Raw genomic sequence first — 16,865 nt, 5'->3', positions numbered from 1 at the left:
ATAGACTAGACTATAGACTAGACTATAGACTAGACTATAGACTAGACTATAGACTAGACTATAGAGTAGACTATAGACTAGACTATAGACTAGACAATAGACTAGACTATAGACTAGACTATAGACTAGACTATAGACTAGACAATAGACTAGACTATAGACTTGACTATAGACTAGACTAAAGACTAGACTATAGACTGGTTTAGAAACTGAACTATAGGCTAGACTGCACACTAGACTACAGACTAGACTGTATACTATAGCATAGTCTAGACTAAAGACTACGTAATATGTTAGACTATAGTCTGGTCACTAGTCTAGATTACTATCTAGATTATAGATTAAAATATTCACAGAAACAAATATTTGTACTTTTAACTAAATTATATCCTTTTTCTTCAATTCCAGGTATGTGCGCCAGTAATGAAATTTTAAATGTAAAAACCTTCCGGTGGTAAGTTTTTTAGTTACTTAATGTTCTAACCTCATAGAGAAACGCTAAAAGACTAAATAATATATTTAAATTTCAACTCTTTAAGAAAACTTCTAAAGAGAAAATTGAGTGAACAAATTCTATGGAAAAAGTACATATTTCTTAAACCAATTCAAACAACTAATCTGGATTTATGACAATGATATCATAATAATATAAAAATAATAATAGAGTAGGAACAAAAATATTCCATAAATCAAAATTTTATTTCAAAATTGAACCCAACAATTAGTCAACTCTTAATGAATTTTAAAGGCCAATAGCTGCAAAACGGCAGCCAGCATTTATTTATTTTTTATTTCATTTGTCTTGGTTTTCTAATACAATCATAAATGTCTGAGAATATTTCTGCTATAATCCCCCTTTTAGAAAAAAAGATGTTAAACCCATATTTAGAATTGAAATAAAAACAAAATAAATAAATTTATTTAATAGTTCTTAATTGCTTAAATACTCTATATTGTTGGTGTCATTAAACGCCAGCGATTGTGAGTAAGTGTTTTATGACTCCCACTTAAAGTGATCAGTAGCAGTAGCAGCAGCAGCAGCTTAATGGGGAAATTGAAACAGAAATTAAAATTTAAAAACACAAGTGTTAAATCCATCATATGAAAGATTAAAAATTAAATGCATTTTGCTAACAATTTTTTTGTATTTTTAGAAAAAATGTATTATTATATTATGTCTGATGGGGTGTTGAAATTCTAAATTTTATTGGGCAGAATTATTGAAGATGTTTTTTATTTATTTTTTAAATACGAAAGCGAGTTTAAAAATAGAAAATTGCAATTAGTGCTTTCTATGAAAAAGCTTAATCTAATTAAAGTGTTTTGCTTCCAGCTGCAGAACAGAACAACACTTTAATTGTTTAACCCTTTCACAGCCGGCAGGATTATAATTCAGATTTTAGATTATAGCCTCGAGACTCTTGATCGTAATCTCGAGACTCTAGACTAAGGTTTCAAATGTCGGCTGTAGTCTAGACTGTGGTGCAAATTCTAGACTATAGAAATATATACTTAGATTCTAGACTTTAGAGTATAGTCCAGACTTTTACTATAGTTCAGATTACGCGCTTGTCTTAACTATAATCCATATTTAAGGCTTTCGCATAGACTCTAGACTATTGTATAGACTTTAGTCTATAGTCCAGGCTCTGGTTATAGTTAAGACTTTAGCATTTTTCATATACTCTAGATTATTGTCCACACTCTTGTCTAGAGTCAAAACTATAGTCTATAGTACAGACTCTCGACCATAGTTCAAACAATCGTCTTTAGTCTAAACGATTATCCAAATTTTAAACTATAGTCTAAACTATCGTCCAGTCCAGACTCTATTCTATACTCTAGACTGTAGAGATTTTATTTTAAAGTATAGACTATAATATAAACTTTGGATCATAGTACAGACTCTTGTTCATAGTCCAGACTCTAGTCCAAAGTTCAGATTATAATCCAGACTATAGTTTATAGTACAGATTGTAATGTAAACTATGGACATTATAGAGTAGAGTCTGGTAAAGTAGAGTCTGCACAATAGTTTAGAATGTAGACAATAATTTCGAATCTGGACAATAGTATGGACTATAGTCGATTTAGTGAACTATAGTCGAGAGTCTTTATTATAGACTAGAGTTTTTAATATAGTACAGATTTTAAATTATACCCAGTAGTTCGGCAAAGAGTCAATGTATCCATCTGGTTGGCTCTATTTCGTCTTTCGCCACTGATGTACTCTTTTATACAATATACAATCGTTACAAAGAGTACATCAATCGCTTACAAAGAAGACACTTATTCTTTGTAAGCAAAAGAGTGAACTCTCGAAGAACAAACATAAGCTTTTTGATTTCTCTTCGTAATCTATGGGGTGACGATTGACTTCCTTGTAGGACAAGCACATGTTTAATCGTTACCTAGAGGTAACCTTAAATCGCAGGTTAAATTTATAGTTTGAGACTCTCCAAACGAACTGCTGAGCAATAGTCGTGATTAGCGGTTATAGTCTAGACTATAGTCAAGATTCTAGACTTTAGTCCAGACTCACAACTATGGCTCAGATGGTAAACTATAGTCCATACTCTCGACTATAACAATATTTTAGATTAAACTAAACAAAAACCAATTTCACTTTTTAAGTTACATTTTACCAAAATTTTTTGTTAAGATCAAAATAGTTTTTGGTAAAAGCTACAGCCTAAGACCATTCTCAAAAGCAAGATCCCTTAAGATACAACATTGTAGCCACAACATACAACATGCTGTTGGTTCGATGTAACTGCCGGAAACCATCAAAATTAATATGTATTGATGGATTTTTAATACACTCGAGAAAAAATATTAACATAAATAAACAAATTGAAAAAAAAATATCCAACATAAAACTATGATGATGCGGCTGTCAATAACAATATTGTAATACGTCAAAATTATTAAAATTAAACGAAAGAAAAATATAAAACTAATAATTAAAAATAGCTTTAAGTGTTAAAATCAATTATTAATGCTTTATTAAATTTATATATATATTTTTTAAATGAATGATTTAAATAATTAATAAATATTTATACCCTTGTAAGTATAAACCAATAATGACACACAAAGAACAGTCTTTGTGAAGTTTTTGTTATTGTAAGTCAGAAGATGGCCCTCATAAATAATCCACAAAAACTGTTGTTGTTGTTGATCTTTACATTTTGACGTTTAATGTGTGTATGACTATGTGTTTGTGTTTATTTAAGATGACAGCTGTTTACCACATTTTATCAAGTGTAAATATTTAATAATGAAAACAAATGAAAAGCACTTCCTTTTTTTCTTTAGGCCCCATCCATTGTTGCGGAACAGAACGTTGTTCTCACTAAGATAAATAAAAATTGATTTATTAAAAAATAAATTGTTCTTTATCTTACTTTAGCTTATGATTTTTGGCAGTAATTAGGGTCAAGTTTTTGTTGTTTTAATAATAAGCGATTATTCGATTTGGCTGTAAAATTGAATTTCAACTTCCTTAGAAATATTTAAACTTAAACGTAAAAGGAACTAGTTAATACCTTTAAAAATTAAAGCAAAAGTTAATCCTTATAGTTCGATTGAGCGATTATATTCCAAGGATTTAAATGAATACAAATTTTAAATAAACAACAACAAAGTCACGACCAAGAATTAGAATATATAGTGATCGTCTAAAATACATGAAATTAATTGTTAATACAAAAAGATCTTCTAAACTAAAGGAGGTCTAAAATAATACGGGGGGGTCATTGATCTCTCTTTAGAAAATTTACGTTTTACTGCTTTTGATCTAGAATAAGTATACGAATGTATAGTGATCGGATAAACTAAAGTCAAAAAGAGTTTGATCTCGACAAAGATATGAATGTAAGTACATATGTACATGCTAAACTTCATGAAATCGAGAAGTATATTGATCTGGACTAAGAATACGAATGTACAGAGATCGGTTAAAATACATGAGTCCAAAAAGAATTTAGTACCAACTGATCTTAAATTAAAAATTATTATATTGCTATTGATCTCGACTAAGAATACAAATGTATAGTGATTGGATAGAAACAATCATAATCTTGACTAACAAACTAATGCAAAATAATCGGTTAATATACGACGAAGTCAAGAATAAATCGGTAGCACTTGATCTTGCCTAATAAATGATCGGTTAATATACTGAGGGAAAATCTTCACATTCTTTTACAAAAGTAGATGCCAAACAAAATAATGAAAAATTCATTAAATTTATAATAATCGAATAAACTCCTACACTAGCCATCAAACACATCAGAAAGTGGCGCCCTAAAAAAAATGTTTTATAAACAAACTTTTAAAGTGAAATGGAATAAAATAAATGGCTCTTTGTATCTAAAGGCTTCTGTGTACGAACTAAATGAACAGTTGGTTATTGTCAATTTTGATAAATATTTTGTTAAAGATTTTTTTTTACATTTGATTTGTTCACTATATACAACTTTCTTATAAAAATATATGTTTAAAGAAAGATAAATTTCTAACTGCCAGTAATCATATTTTTTATTCAGTTATACTCTATAGAAATTTAATTTTATTTTGACAGACATCAAAATTCACCAACAAAAGGACTTACAATTTGATTTGACATTTCTATTTAATTAAAATTCTTTAGAAGATCTTTTCACATAAATTTTCTCACATATAAAACTATGGCAACCTGACCTCAAGGTTGCTAGCATGGGGTTCCTGTTATTGTTACTTTGATTTTTTTATATTTTTTCTACATTTGCATTTTTTTGATTTTATTGTTCTTTATTCTCATACTGCACCTTTTCTTAGAGACTCTCTAATGCTGTCTGTCAGCCTTATTATGGTGGACTTTATTGGCGGTCGGTTTGTTAGAGACTTAATAAGGTTTGTTTGATTTTTAATCCATTAAAATATTTCAATGTTAAATCGTATGATTTAAAGATTTATTTGATTGGAATTAAATAGATTTCTTGGAAATGTCTCAAAACACCACTCCCAAAATTAAAACGATAAGAGAATTGAAAATGTTTTTAATTTAAAAAAAAAAAAATTAAATAAGGAAAAGCCTGTTTATTTATAAGGTTAAGGCTGGAAAAAAGTTTATAATTAATTCTAAACTGATCTAAACGTATCTGTTTTATTGAAACATATAAGTTGACAATTTGCTTAAAGCGAGTGTAAAACCAATCATAAGACTGCTATTGATAAGGCAAGTAGAATTGCTTTTAGCTTTAGTTTTGGGTTTTTTTCACATGAAAATGTTGGTACTTTTTCTAATTTTTTAACAATAGTACAAGCTATAGGGTAGTGTAGTCTATCTATAGGGTAGTGTAGTCTATAGTCTAGTCTATAGTCTAGTCTATAGTCTAGTCAGTAGTCTAGTCTATAGTCTAGTCAGTAGTCTAGTCTATAGTCTAGTCTATAGTCTAGTCTATATTCTAGTCTATAGTCTAGTCTATAGTCTAGTCTATAGTCTAGTCTATAGTCTAGTCTATAGTCTAGTCTGTAGTCTAGTCTGTAGTCTAGTCTATAGTCTAGTCTATAGTCTAGTCTATAGTCTAGTCTATAGTCTAGTCTATAGTCTAGTCTATAATCTAGTCTAGTGTATAGTCTAGTCTATAGTCTAGTCTATAGTCTAGTGTCTAGTCTAGTCTATAGTCTAGTGTCTAGTCTAGTCTATAGTCTAGTCTATAGTCTATATTGTAGGCTAAAGCCATATCTGTAGCGTAGACTCTGGTCAGGTCTATAGAGTTTTCAGTAAAGTCTATATTCTAATATGCATTCTAGTGTATATCTCAAGGTATAGTCTATATTCTAGTGTATAGTCTAGTCTATAGCCTAGTCTATAGTCTAGTCTATAGTCTAGTCTATAGCCTAGTCTATAGTCTAGTCTATAGTCTAGTCTATAGTCTAGTCTATAGTCTAGTCTATAGTCTAGTCTATAGTCTAGCCTATAGTCTAGTCTATAGTCTAGTATATAGTCTAGTCTATAGTCTATAGTCTAGTCTATAGTCTAGTCTATAGTCTAGTCTATAGTATAGTCTATAGTCTAGTCTATAGTCTAGTGTTTTGTCTAGTTTATAGTAAAAAGTATGGTCTTGCCTATAATAAGTAGGTATACTTAGTACAAAGTCTAAATAGACTAAACACTAGTCTAGTATATTCTATACTCTATAGTCTCTGGTTTCTTAAGCCCTAGTCTAGTCTACAGAGTTTACAGTCTTATCTATATTCTAGTTTTAAGACTAGTATATAGGCTTTATATAATTTACTGCTTAACGCTTGTGGTTTCAATTTTGTTTTCGATACTTATGAAAAATTAATTTTTTAGTAATAATTTACAAAATAATTTCCCTTAGATTAGCAAAAATTTTGTATATTTTAAATGGTATTTAAAGAAATATATATAAAATAAATAGTCTGGCCATTTGTCCCATAAATTACACGATAAGACACACTGACAGACACAAATGTACGTCAGACAACATGATTTCTTGGCATATATGTATATTTGTGATGGTCTATTTTCTGCTTCCATACAAAATGGCCTAAATTTAATAAAAAAAATATATTGTTTACTTGATGGTTTTTTAATATTAAAAAAATTAAAAATAAGAAAACTGTTTGTAACAAAAATAAATCAAAATTTAAAAAAAAAAATTCATATGTTTTGCTTAAACATACCAACAAGTGGATGATGACAAACATTTGGTTATTTTGGTTTTTTTTCTTAAATAACAATAATAAAAACCAATTAAAAAGAATTGTAGACAAATTGCAAATTACAATAATAAAAATATGGTTTTCTCTTTAATAATAAAAATAGCTTTAATTTTGTTTTTAATCTTTAGCCAGCCGTCATAGTGTTTATTGGGTCAAGGATTTTCTTTCTTTTGACTTCATGTAAATTATGATTTATTGTAATATGGGAGTTCCCCCCACCCAATCTCTGTTTTAATATAGTAGTACTAAGAATTAAATATTTATAATTGTTGTTTACAAACACAAATTGAAATAATGATAGAAGAAAAAATATATTTCTTAAATCTTAATTAACTTTATAGCCATTGATATTATAAATTTTGAAATGAATAATTCAGTAATGTATTCTTGCGAAATCTTTATGTTAAACAATAAATAAGTTAAAATTTTGAATATTGTTTAGTATATAACAGAAGCTGTGGGTTCAAATAGAGCTTTGATGTTTATCATAAGATTATCATAAGAAATATGTAAATCACAATGGCGTATATAGTGGTTTACAAGTCCAAAAAAAATTAAAAATTAAGTGTTCTTAATCTAATGCCCTAGTATGTGCCCTTCATTTGCTGAAGTTCACTCCCTTGTAATTAAAAATTTGCCTTTATGTTGAAATTTGTTTTTCTACTAATTCGTAGTTTAATTTATTAAAAACATTTCTAATGAAATTTACACGATCAATGATGATCATATGAAGGGCAAGTACAATTTCCATATAACAACAAAACAACAGTAATTTCTTAATCTAGAAAAGATTTTACTGTTAATTATTAATTATTGTTGTATTAGCCAACGAACATTGGACAACGTCGTCATGTCAAAAAAACAACAAATAATGAAAACAATAACAAATACTATTTACTGTTTAAAATTATACAGATGTTAGCGGTTGTTATTATTTATTAATGTTATTGTTGTTTTTTTTTCTGAAGAGTGGTGTGAAGAGGGCGTGAAATAATGGCGAAGTAACAGCTGAGAGTCCTCTTAAGAAAAAAAAAAACAAAACAAATAGGGGATACATTTCCTACACAAACAAATAATTACATACTTACATATGTATGTTCATAAGGCTAGTGATCTGTAAGTATAAAGTGTTGTTGTTATCAGACTCGGAAAACATAAATTTAAAAAAAAAAACAGACTATAGACTTGACTGTGGACTAGATTATATACTAGAATGTAGACCTGACTATATACTAGACTATAGACTAGACTATAGACTAGACTATAGTCTAGACAATAGACTAGACTATAGACCAGACTATAGACTAGACTACAGACAAGACTATAGACTAAACTATAGTCTAGTCTATAGACTAGACTATAGACTAGACTATAGACTAGACTATTGACTAGACTATAGACTAGACTGTAGACTAGACTATAGACTAGACTATAGACTAGACTATAGACTAGAATAGTCTAGTCTATAGTCTAGTCTATAGTCTAGTCTATAGTCTAGTCTATAGTCTAGTCTATAGTCTAGTCTATAGTCTAGTCTATAGTCTAGACTATAGTCTAGTCTATAGTCTAGTCTATAGTCTAGTCTATAGTCTAGTCTATAGTCTAGTCTATAGTCTAGTCTATAGTCTAGTCTATAGTCTAGTCTATAGTCTATCTATAGTCTAGTCCTATAGTCTAGTCTATAGTCTAGTCTATAGTCTAGTCTATAGTCAAGTCTATAGTCTAGTCTATAGTCTAGTCTATAGTCTAGTCTATAGTCTAGCCTATAGTCTAGTCTATAGTCTAGTATATAGTCTAGTCTATAGTCTATAGTCTAGTCTATAGTCTAGTCTATAGTCTAGTCTATAGTATAGTCTATAGTCTAGTCTATAGTCTAGTGTTTTGTCTAGTTTATAGTAAAAAGTATGGTCTTGCCTATAATAAGTAGGTATACTTAGTACAAAGTCTAAATAGACTAAACACTAGTCTAGTATATTCTATACTCTATAGTCTCTGGTTTCTTAAGCCCTAGTCTAGTCTACAGAGTTTACAGTCTTATCTATATTCTAGTTTTAAGACTAGTATATAGGCTTTATATAATTTACTGCTTAACGCTTGTGGTTTCAATTTTGTTTTCGATACTTATGAAAAATTAATTTTTAGTAATAATTACAAAATAATTTCCCTTAGATTAGCAAAAATTTTGTATATTTTAAATGGTATTTAAAGAAATATATATAAAATAAATAGTCTGGCCATTTGTCCCATAAATTACACGATAAGACACACTGACAGACACAAATGTACGTCAGACAACATGATTTCTTGGCATATATGTATATTTGTGATGGTCTATTTTCTGCTTCCATACAAAATGGCCTAAATTTAATAAAAAAAATATATTGTTTACTTGATGGTTTTTTAATATTAAAAAAATTAAAAATAAGAAAACTGTTTGTAACAAAAATAAATCAAAATTTAAAAAAAAAAATATATGTTTTTGCTTAAACATACCAACAAGTGGATGATGACAAACATTTGGTTATTTTGGTTTTTTTTTTAAATAACAATAATAAAAACCAATTAAAAAGAATTTTAGACAAATTGCAAATTACAATAATAAAAATATGGTTTTCTCTTTAATAATAAAAATAGCTTTAAATTTTGTTTTTAATCTTTAGCCAGCCGTCATAGTGTTTATTGGGTCAAGGATTTTCTTTCTTTTGACTTCATGTAAATTATGATTTATTGTAATATGGGGAGTTCCCCCCACCCAATCTCTGTTTTTAATATAGTAGTACAAGAATTAAATATTTATAATTGTTGTTTACAAACACAAATGAAATAATGATAGAAGAAAAAAAATATATTTCTTAAATCTTAATTAACTTTATAGCCATTGATATTATAAATTTTGAAATGAATAATTCAGTAATGTATTCTTGCGAAATCTTTATGTTAAACAATAAATAAGTTAAAAATTTTGAATATTGTTTAGTATATAACAGAAGCTGTGGGTTCAAATAGAGCTTTGATGTTTATCATAAGATTATCATAAGAAATATGTAAATCACATGGCGTATATAGTGGTTTACAAGTCCAAAAAAAATTAAAAATTAAGTGTTCTTAATCTAATGCCCTAGTATGTGCCCTTCATTTGCTGAAGTTCACTCCCTTGTAATTAAAAATTTGCCTTTATGTTGAAATTTGTTTTTCTACTAATTCGTAGTTAATTTATTAAAAACATTTCTAATGAAATTTACACGATCAATGATGATCATATGAAGGGCAAGTACAATTTCCATATAACAACAAAACAACAGTAATTTCTTAATCTAGAAAAGATTTTACTGTTAATTATTAATTATTGTTGTATTAGCCAACGAACATTGGACAACGTCCGTCATGTCAAAAAAACAACAAATAATGAAAACAATAACAAATACTATTTACTGTTTAAAATTATACAGATGTTAGCGGTTGTTATTATTTATTAATGTTATTGTTTGTTTTTTTTTCTGAAGAGTGGTGTGAAGAGGGCGTGAAATAATGGCGAAGTAACAGCTGAGATCCTCTTAAGAAAAAAAAAAACAAAACAAATAGGGGATACATTTCCTACACAAACAAATAATTACATACTTACATATGTATGTTCATAAGGCTAGTGATCTGTAAGTATAAAGTGTTGTTGTTATCAGACTCGGAAAACATAAATTTAAAAAAAAAAACAGACTATAGACTTGACTGTGGACTAGATTATATACTAGAATGTAGACCTGACTATATACTAGACTATAGACTAGACTATAGACTAGACTATAGTCTAGACAATAGACTAGACTATAGACCAGACTATAGACTAGACTACAGACAAGACTATAGACTAAACTATAGTCTAGTCTATAGACTAGACTATAGACTAGACTATAGACTAGACTATTGACTAGACTATAGACTAGACTGTAGACTAGACTATAGACTAGACTATAGACTAGACTATAGACTAGACTATAGACTAGACTATAGACTAGACTATAGACTAGACTATAGACTAGACTATAGACTAGACTATAGACTAGACTATAGACTAGACTATAGACTAGACTATAGACTAGACTATAAACTAGACTATAGACTAGACTATAGACTAGACTATAGACCAGACTATAGACAAGACTATAGACTAGACTATAGACTAGACTATAGACTAGACTATAGACTAGACTATAGACTAGACTATAGACTAGACTATAGACTAGACTATAGACTAGACTATAGACTAGACTATAGACTAGATTATAGACTAGACTATAGACTAGACTGTAGACTAGATTATATACTAGACTATAGACTAGACTATAGACTAGACCATAGACTAGACTATAGACTAGACTATAGACTAGACTATATACTAGACTATAGACTAGACTATAGACTAGACTATAGACTAGACTATAGACTAGACTATAGACTAGACTATAGACTAGACTATAGACTAGACTAAATACTAGACTATAGACTAGACTATATACTAGACTATAGACTAGACTATAGACCAGACTATAGACTAGACTATAGACTAGACTATAGACTAGACTATAGACTAGACTATAGACTAGACTATAGACTAGACTATATACTAGACTATAGACTAGACTATAGACTAGACTATAGACTAGACTATAGACTAGACTATAGACTAGACTATTGACTAGACTATGGACTATAGACTAGACTATAGACTAGAATATAGGCTAGACTATAGACTAGACTATGGTCTAGATTATAGACTAGACTATAGACTAGACTATAGACTAGACTATAGACTAGACAATAGACTAGACTATAGACTAGACTATAGACTAGACTATAGACTAGACTATAGACTAGACTATAGACTAGACTATAGACTAGACTATGGACTAGACTATAGACTAGACTATAGACTAGTCTATAGACTAGACTATAGACTAGACTATAGACTAGTCTATAGACTAGACTATAGACTAGTCTATAGACTAGACTATAGACTAGACTATAGACTAGACTATAGACTAGACTATAAACTAGACTATAGACTAGACTATAGACTAGACTATAGACTAGACTATAGACTAGACTATAGACTAGACTATAGACTAGACTATAGACTAGACTATAGACTAGACTATAGACTAGACTATAGACTAGACTATAGACTAGACTATAGACTAGACTATAGACTAGACTATAGACTAGACTAATAGACTAGACTATAGACTAGACTATAGACTAGACTATAGACTAGACTATAGACTAGACTATAGACTAGACTATAGACTAGACTATAGACTAGACTATAGACTAGACTATAGACTAGACTATAGACTAGACTATAGACTAGACTATAGACTAGACTATAGACTAGACTATAGACTAGACTATAGACTAGACTATAGACTATAGTCTAGACTATAGACTAGACTATAGACTAGACTATAGACTATAGACTAGACTATAGACTAGACTATAGACTTGACTATAGACTTGACTATAGACTAGACTATAGACTAAACTATAGACTAGACTATAGACTAGACTATAGACTAGATTATAGACTAGACTAAAGTTTATGCTATTGAATAGGTATTGACTAGGCTCCACTGTAGACTAGAATATAGACTATACTTTAGACTAAAGTACAAAACAATGAATTTTCCTTCTCTGGTTGTTATTGTAATTATATATACTTTGGTTTTTATTTGAATACTCGAACTACAAGAAAAGGATTGTTAATATGGCGTTGATGTTGTTGTGGGGGAGATTTTTTTAACTCGTGCCAATTACAAAAACAACTACAAACACAAACATTAACAAATTAACATAATGTTTAGTGGAGGAATTTATAAAATCAAACAAAAACAACAACGTCATCTCTGTACAAAAGCAGCAACAACAATTTTGAACTCATCATCGCCAACATCATAACAGAGAAATAGAACAAGATATGTTTTTATGCTCCAGTGTAGTGTTAAAGCACAACAACAAATACAAGAAACAATATGGTGATGAGGAAGCAATATAAGAAGAAGCAGTAGACAAGAAAATAAACATAAAAGCAATTTGTGTTGTTGTTCTTGTTTTTTTATTTATTTATTTTCATATTTTCAGCTCAAGCAAAACATTTTCTATGAAGGAGCAACATTTACTTTAACGCCAGACAAAAAGCAACATCGTTGAAACAACTATTTTTTTATAATAATAACAAAAATAAATTTCATGCATTTTGGTTAAAACGCTGTGAAAGATTAATAAACAAAAACGATCGGTAAAAGGTTTACGAATTTGCTTTGTTATAAAAAACAAGTCATATAAATGCAATTTTTGCTAGTTCTTTGTTGTTTTAAATAAAAAAATATATTAATAAAAAACATTGCTTTTCCTTGGTGTATAAAAATAGTGCCTGAACAGTGTTACAAAGAAGTAAAGAAAAATTATGAAGGATTAAGCTAAAGTTTTCAGTATTTTTTGTGTTCAAACCACTCATATAAATAAATATTTTTCCAATTTCAATGGACTGCAAAAATTTCATTTTGTGTGTACATAATATTAATAAATCCACGTCAAAGACTAAAAAGTCAATCATATAAAATGACTGACTGTGTCTATCAAACAGTCAGTCCTCCATATGCAGTGAATTTCGTTAACAGCAGCCTGTTTTAAATTTAATATTCTGTGAAGTTTTTTTTTTTTTAATTTTACAAAATAATAAAAAATCCAAGAAAATTATACATATGTATTTGTGTAGGTTGTTGCTTGTAACATCATCACCATCATCGTCATCCTCATTATCATCATTCTCTTCATCTTTTCAACCATGTCTGTCAAGTAGTCACTTTAACTTGTATCCATACTGTGCTGCTTTAGAAAATCGTTTCGTCAATGTTGTTGCAGATCAGCCAGCATCTTCATCATACACATAATGTTTGTGTAAGATGATGGAAAAATAGTTGCCTCTTTTATAACTGGATATTAGTGACTTTTTTCTTCTACTCAATATGTTTTTTTGCAGCAAAAAATGTGGAAAATAAAAGAGTGTCTTTTGATCTTCAAAATGTAAATATAGCAACAATAACAACAAGAAAAACGACAACAATACAAAACAATAAACTTTGTAAAAGTTCTGGTCTTTGTTGTCTTTGTTTGAAAAAGTGGCACAGTGGTTTGAAAGTTTAAAAACTTTATAAAAACTATATATAAAAGAAGGAAGTGTCTATATGTATAAGTGAAAGAAGTCTCTACAGGCTAAGAATAAGAAAAGTTATGTACCAGTCGAATAAATGAGTAATTCCTCTGATTAAACCTATAAGGTTGGTAAGGTGAAGACCCAAAATTTTTGAATGATTATTGCGTAAGTTTTTGACTAACGAACAACATATATACATACAATCTAAATTTGTAAATACATGTTACTTACGGCCTGTATCTTCTAATCAGTACTTGAAAATTAAAATTATAATAAAATTAGTACTTTCAAATTTAAAACACTAAACAATAACTATAGACTAGATTAGACTAGACTATAGACTATACTATAGACTATAGACTATACTATAGACTATAGACTAGACTATAGACTAGACTATAGACTAGACTATAGACTAGACTATAGACTAGACTATAGACTATAGACTAGACTATATACTAGACTATAGACTAGACTATAGACTAGACTATAGACTAGACTATAGACTAGACTATAGACTAGACTATAGACTAGACTATAGACTAGACTATAGACTAGACTATAGACTAGACTATAGACTAGACTATAGACTAGACTATAGACTAGACTATAGACTAGACTATAGACTAGACTATAGACTAGACTATAGACTAGACTATAGACTAGACTATAGACTAGACTATAGACTAGACTATAGACTAGACTATAGACTAGACTATAGACTAGACTATAGACTAGACTATAGACTAGACTATAGACTAGACTATAGACTAGACTATAGACTAGACTATAGACTAGACTATAGACTAGACTATAGACTAGACTATAGACTAGACTATAGACTAGACTATAGACTAGACTATAGACTAGACTATAGACTAGACTATAGACTAGACTATAGACTAGACTATAGACTAGACTATAGACTAGACTATAGACTAGACTATAGACTAGACTATATACTAGACTATAGACTAGACTATAGACTAGACAATAGACTAGACTATAGACTAGACTATAGACTAGACTATAGACTAGACTATAGAGTAGATTATAGACTAGACTATAGAATAAACTATAGACTAGACTATAGACTAGACTTTCGACTAGACTATAGACTAGACTATAGAGTCGATTATAGACTATACTATAGACTAGATTAATGACTTGACTATAGACTATGGACTATAGACTAACCTATAAACTAGACTATAAACTAGACTATAGACTAGACTATAGACTAGACTATAGACTAGACTATAGACTAGACTATAGACTAGACTATAGACTAGACTATAGACTAGACTATAGACTAGACTATAGACTAGACTATAGACTAGACTATAGACTAGACTATAGACTAGACTATAGACTAGACTATAGACTAGACTATAGACTAGACTATAGACTAGACTATAGACTAGACTATAGACTAGACTATAGACTAGACTATAGACTAGACTATAGACTAGACTATAGACTAGACTATAGACTAGACTATAGACTAGACTATAGACTAGACTATAGACTAGACTATAGACTAGACTATAGACTAGACTATAGACTAGACTATAGACTAGACTATAGACTAGACTATAGACTAGACTATAGACTAGACTATAGACTAGACTATAGACTAGACTATAGACTAGACTATAGACTAGACTATAGACTAGACTATAGACTAGACTATAGACTACAGACTAGACTAGACTATAGACTAGACTATAGACTAGACTATAGACTAGACTATAGACTAGACTATAGACTAGACTATAGACTAGACTATAGACTAGACTATAGACTAGACTATAGACTAGACTATAGACTAGACTATAGACTAGACTATAGACTAGACTATAGACTAGACTATAGACTAGACTATAGACTAGACTATAGACTAGACTATAGACTGGACTATAGACTAGACTATAGACTAGACTATAGACTAGACTATAGACTAGACTATAGACTAGACTATAGACTAGACTATAGGCTAGACTATAGACTATACTATAGGCTAGACTATAGACTAGACTATAGACTAGACTATAGACTAGACTATAGACTAGACTATAGACTAGACTATAGACTTGACTATAGACTAGACTATAGACTAGACTATAGACTAGACTATAGACTAGACTATAGACTAGACTAGAGACTAGACTAGAGACTAGACTATAGACTAGACCATAGAGTCGATTATAGACTATACTATAGACTAGATTAATGACTAGACTATAGACTATGGACTATAGACTAACCTATAAACTAGACTATAGACTACACTATAGACTACACTAGACTATATAAAAGACCACACTGCGGACTAGACTATAGTAGACTACTGACTGCACTATAGACTAGAAAGCTATTGTACTATCTTTAAACTAATTAGATCTTTTTCATCTAAAACCACTGTACCTTGTAAAGCAAAACAATAAAAAAAACTTTACAACAACCTACAAGTAATGTCCGTTTTGAACTACTATCTTGTAAAAGTATGAGTGCAAAAATATCAGGCAATTTCGGGATGAGTCAAAGTGTCCCTTTCGAAGTTTTTCGCAAAAGTTTGGCTCGTTAAAATAAATATGTATGTGTGTACATATAGTTTTAGGTGATTTTAAGTATATCTGCACAAAGCAGATATACTTAATTATCTATAGTAATGAGGCTGGTATTCAGTCGCCACTTTATGGTCCTTAAGTAATCTAAAAAAGTAAACACTTATTTAACGCAATGCTAAACTTTTTGTATATTTCTTAAATTTCGCTTAAGACACTAGATCAAAACGATTGCCAAGAACTGCTGGGATGTGAGAAAATTTTACAATTTTTACTTTTGTTGCTCAACTCTGCTAAACAACTGCAGCAATTGCGTTTTACACTCTCTCAATTCATACCTTTTGCTTGCTGCATTTCAG

At 29.5% G+C, this 16,865-nt stretch overlaps 1 protein-coding gene and 2 long non-coding RNA genes across 5 annotated transcripts in view; 2 read left to right on the top strand and 1 right to left on the bottom strand.

Annotated features, from left to right (window-relative positions):
* The window catches only part of LOC111675441 (A disintegrin and metalloproteinase with thrombospondin motifs 9), a 143,758-nt gene that overhangs the window by 43,661 nt on the left and 83,232 nt on the right, over positions 1 to 16,865 (top strand). The gene's annotated exons all lie outside the window — the stretch shown is intronic.
* Positions 1 to 16,865, bottom strand: part of LOC124419794 — a 27,473-nt gene extending 10,608 nt beyond the window's left edge. The window contains exons 1-2 of the long non-coding RNA XR_006940817.1: positions 16,845 to 16,865; positions 10,358 to 10,383 (exon numbers count right to left, since the gene is read on the bottom strand). This is a non-coding gene — a long non-coding RNA (uncharacterized LOC124419794). The remainder of the gene's footprint in view (positions 1 to 10,357; positions 10,384 to 16,844) is intronic.
* On the top strand, positions 13,387 to 16,859 carry LOC124419793. The gene is made up of 3 exons (XR_006940816.1): positions 13,387 to 13,497; positions 13,766 to 14,063; positions 16,721 to 16,859. It is a non-coding gene; the product is annotated as an uncharacterized LOC124419793 (long non-coding RNA).

The sequence above is a fragment of the Lucilia cuprina genome, chromosome 4, assembly GCF_022045245.1.
Source record: "Lucilia cuprina isolate Lc7/37 chromosome 4, ASM2204524v1, whole genome shotgun sequence".
In the NCBI taxonomy this organism is placed as follows: domain Eukaryota; kingdom Metazoa; phylum Arthropoda; class Insecta; order Diptera; family Calliphoridae; genus Lucilia; species Lucilia cuprina.
The sequence above is the reverse complement of the archived record's forward strand: the minus strand, read 5'-3'. Positions and strand labels throughout refer to the sequence as shown.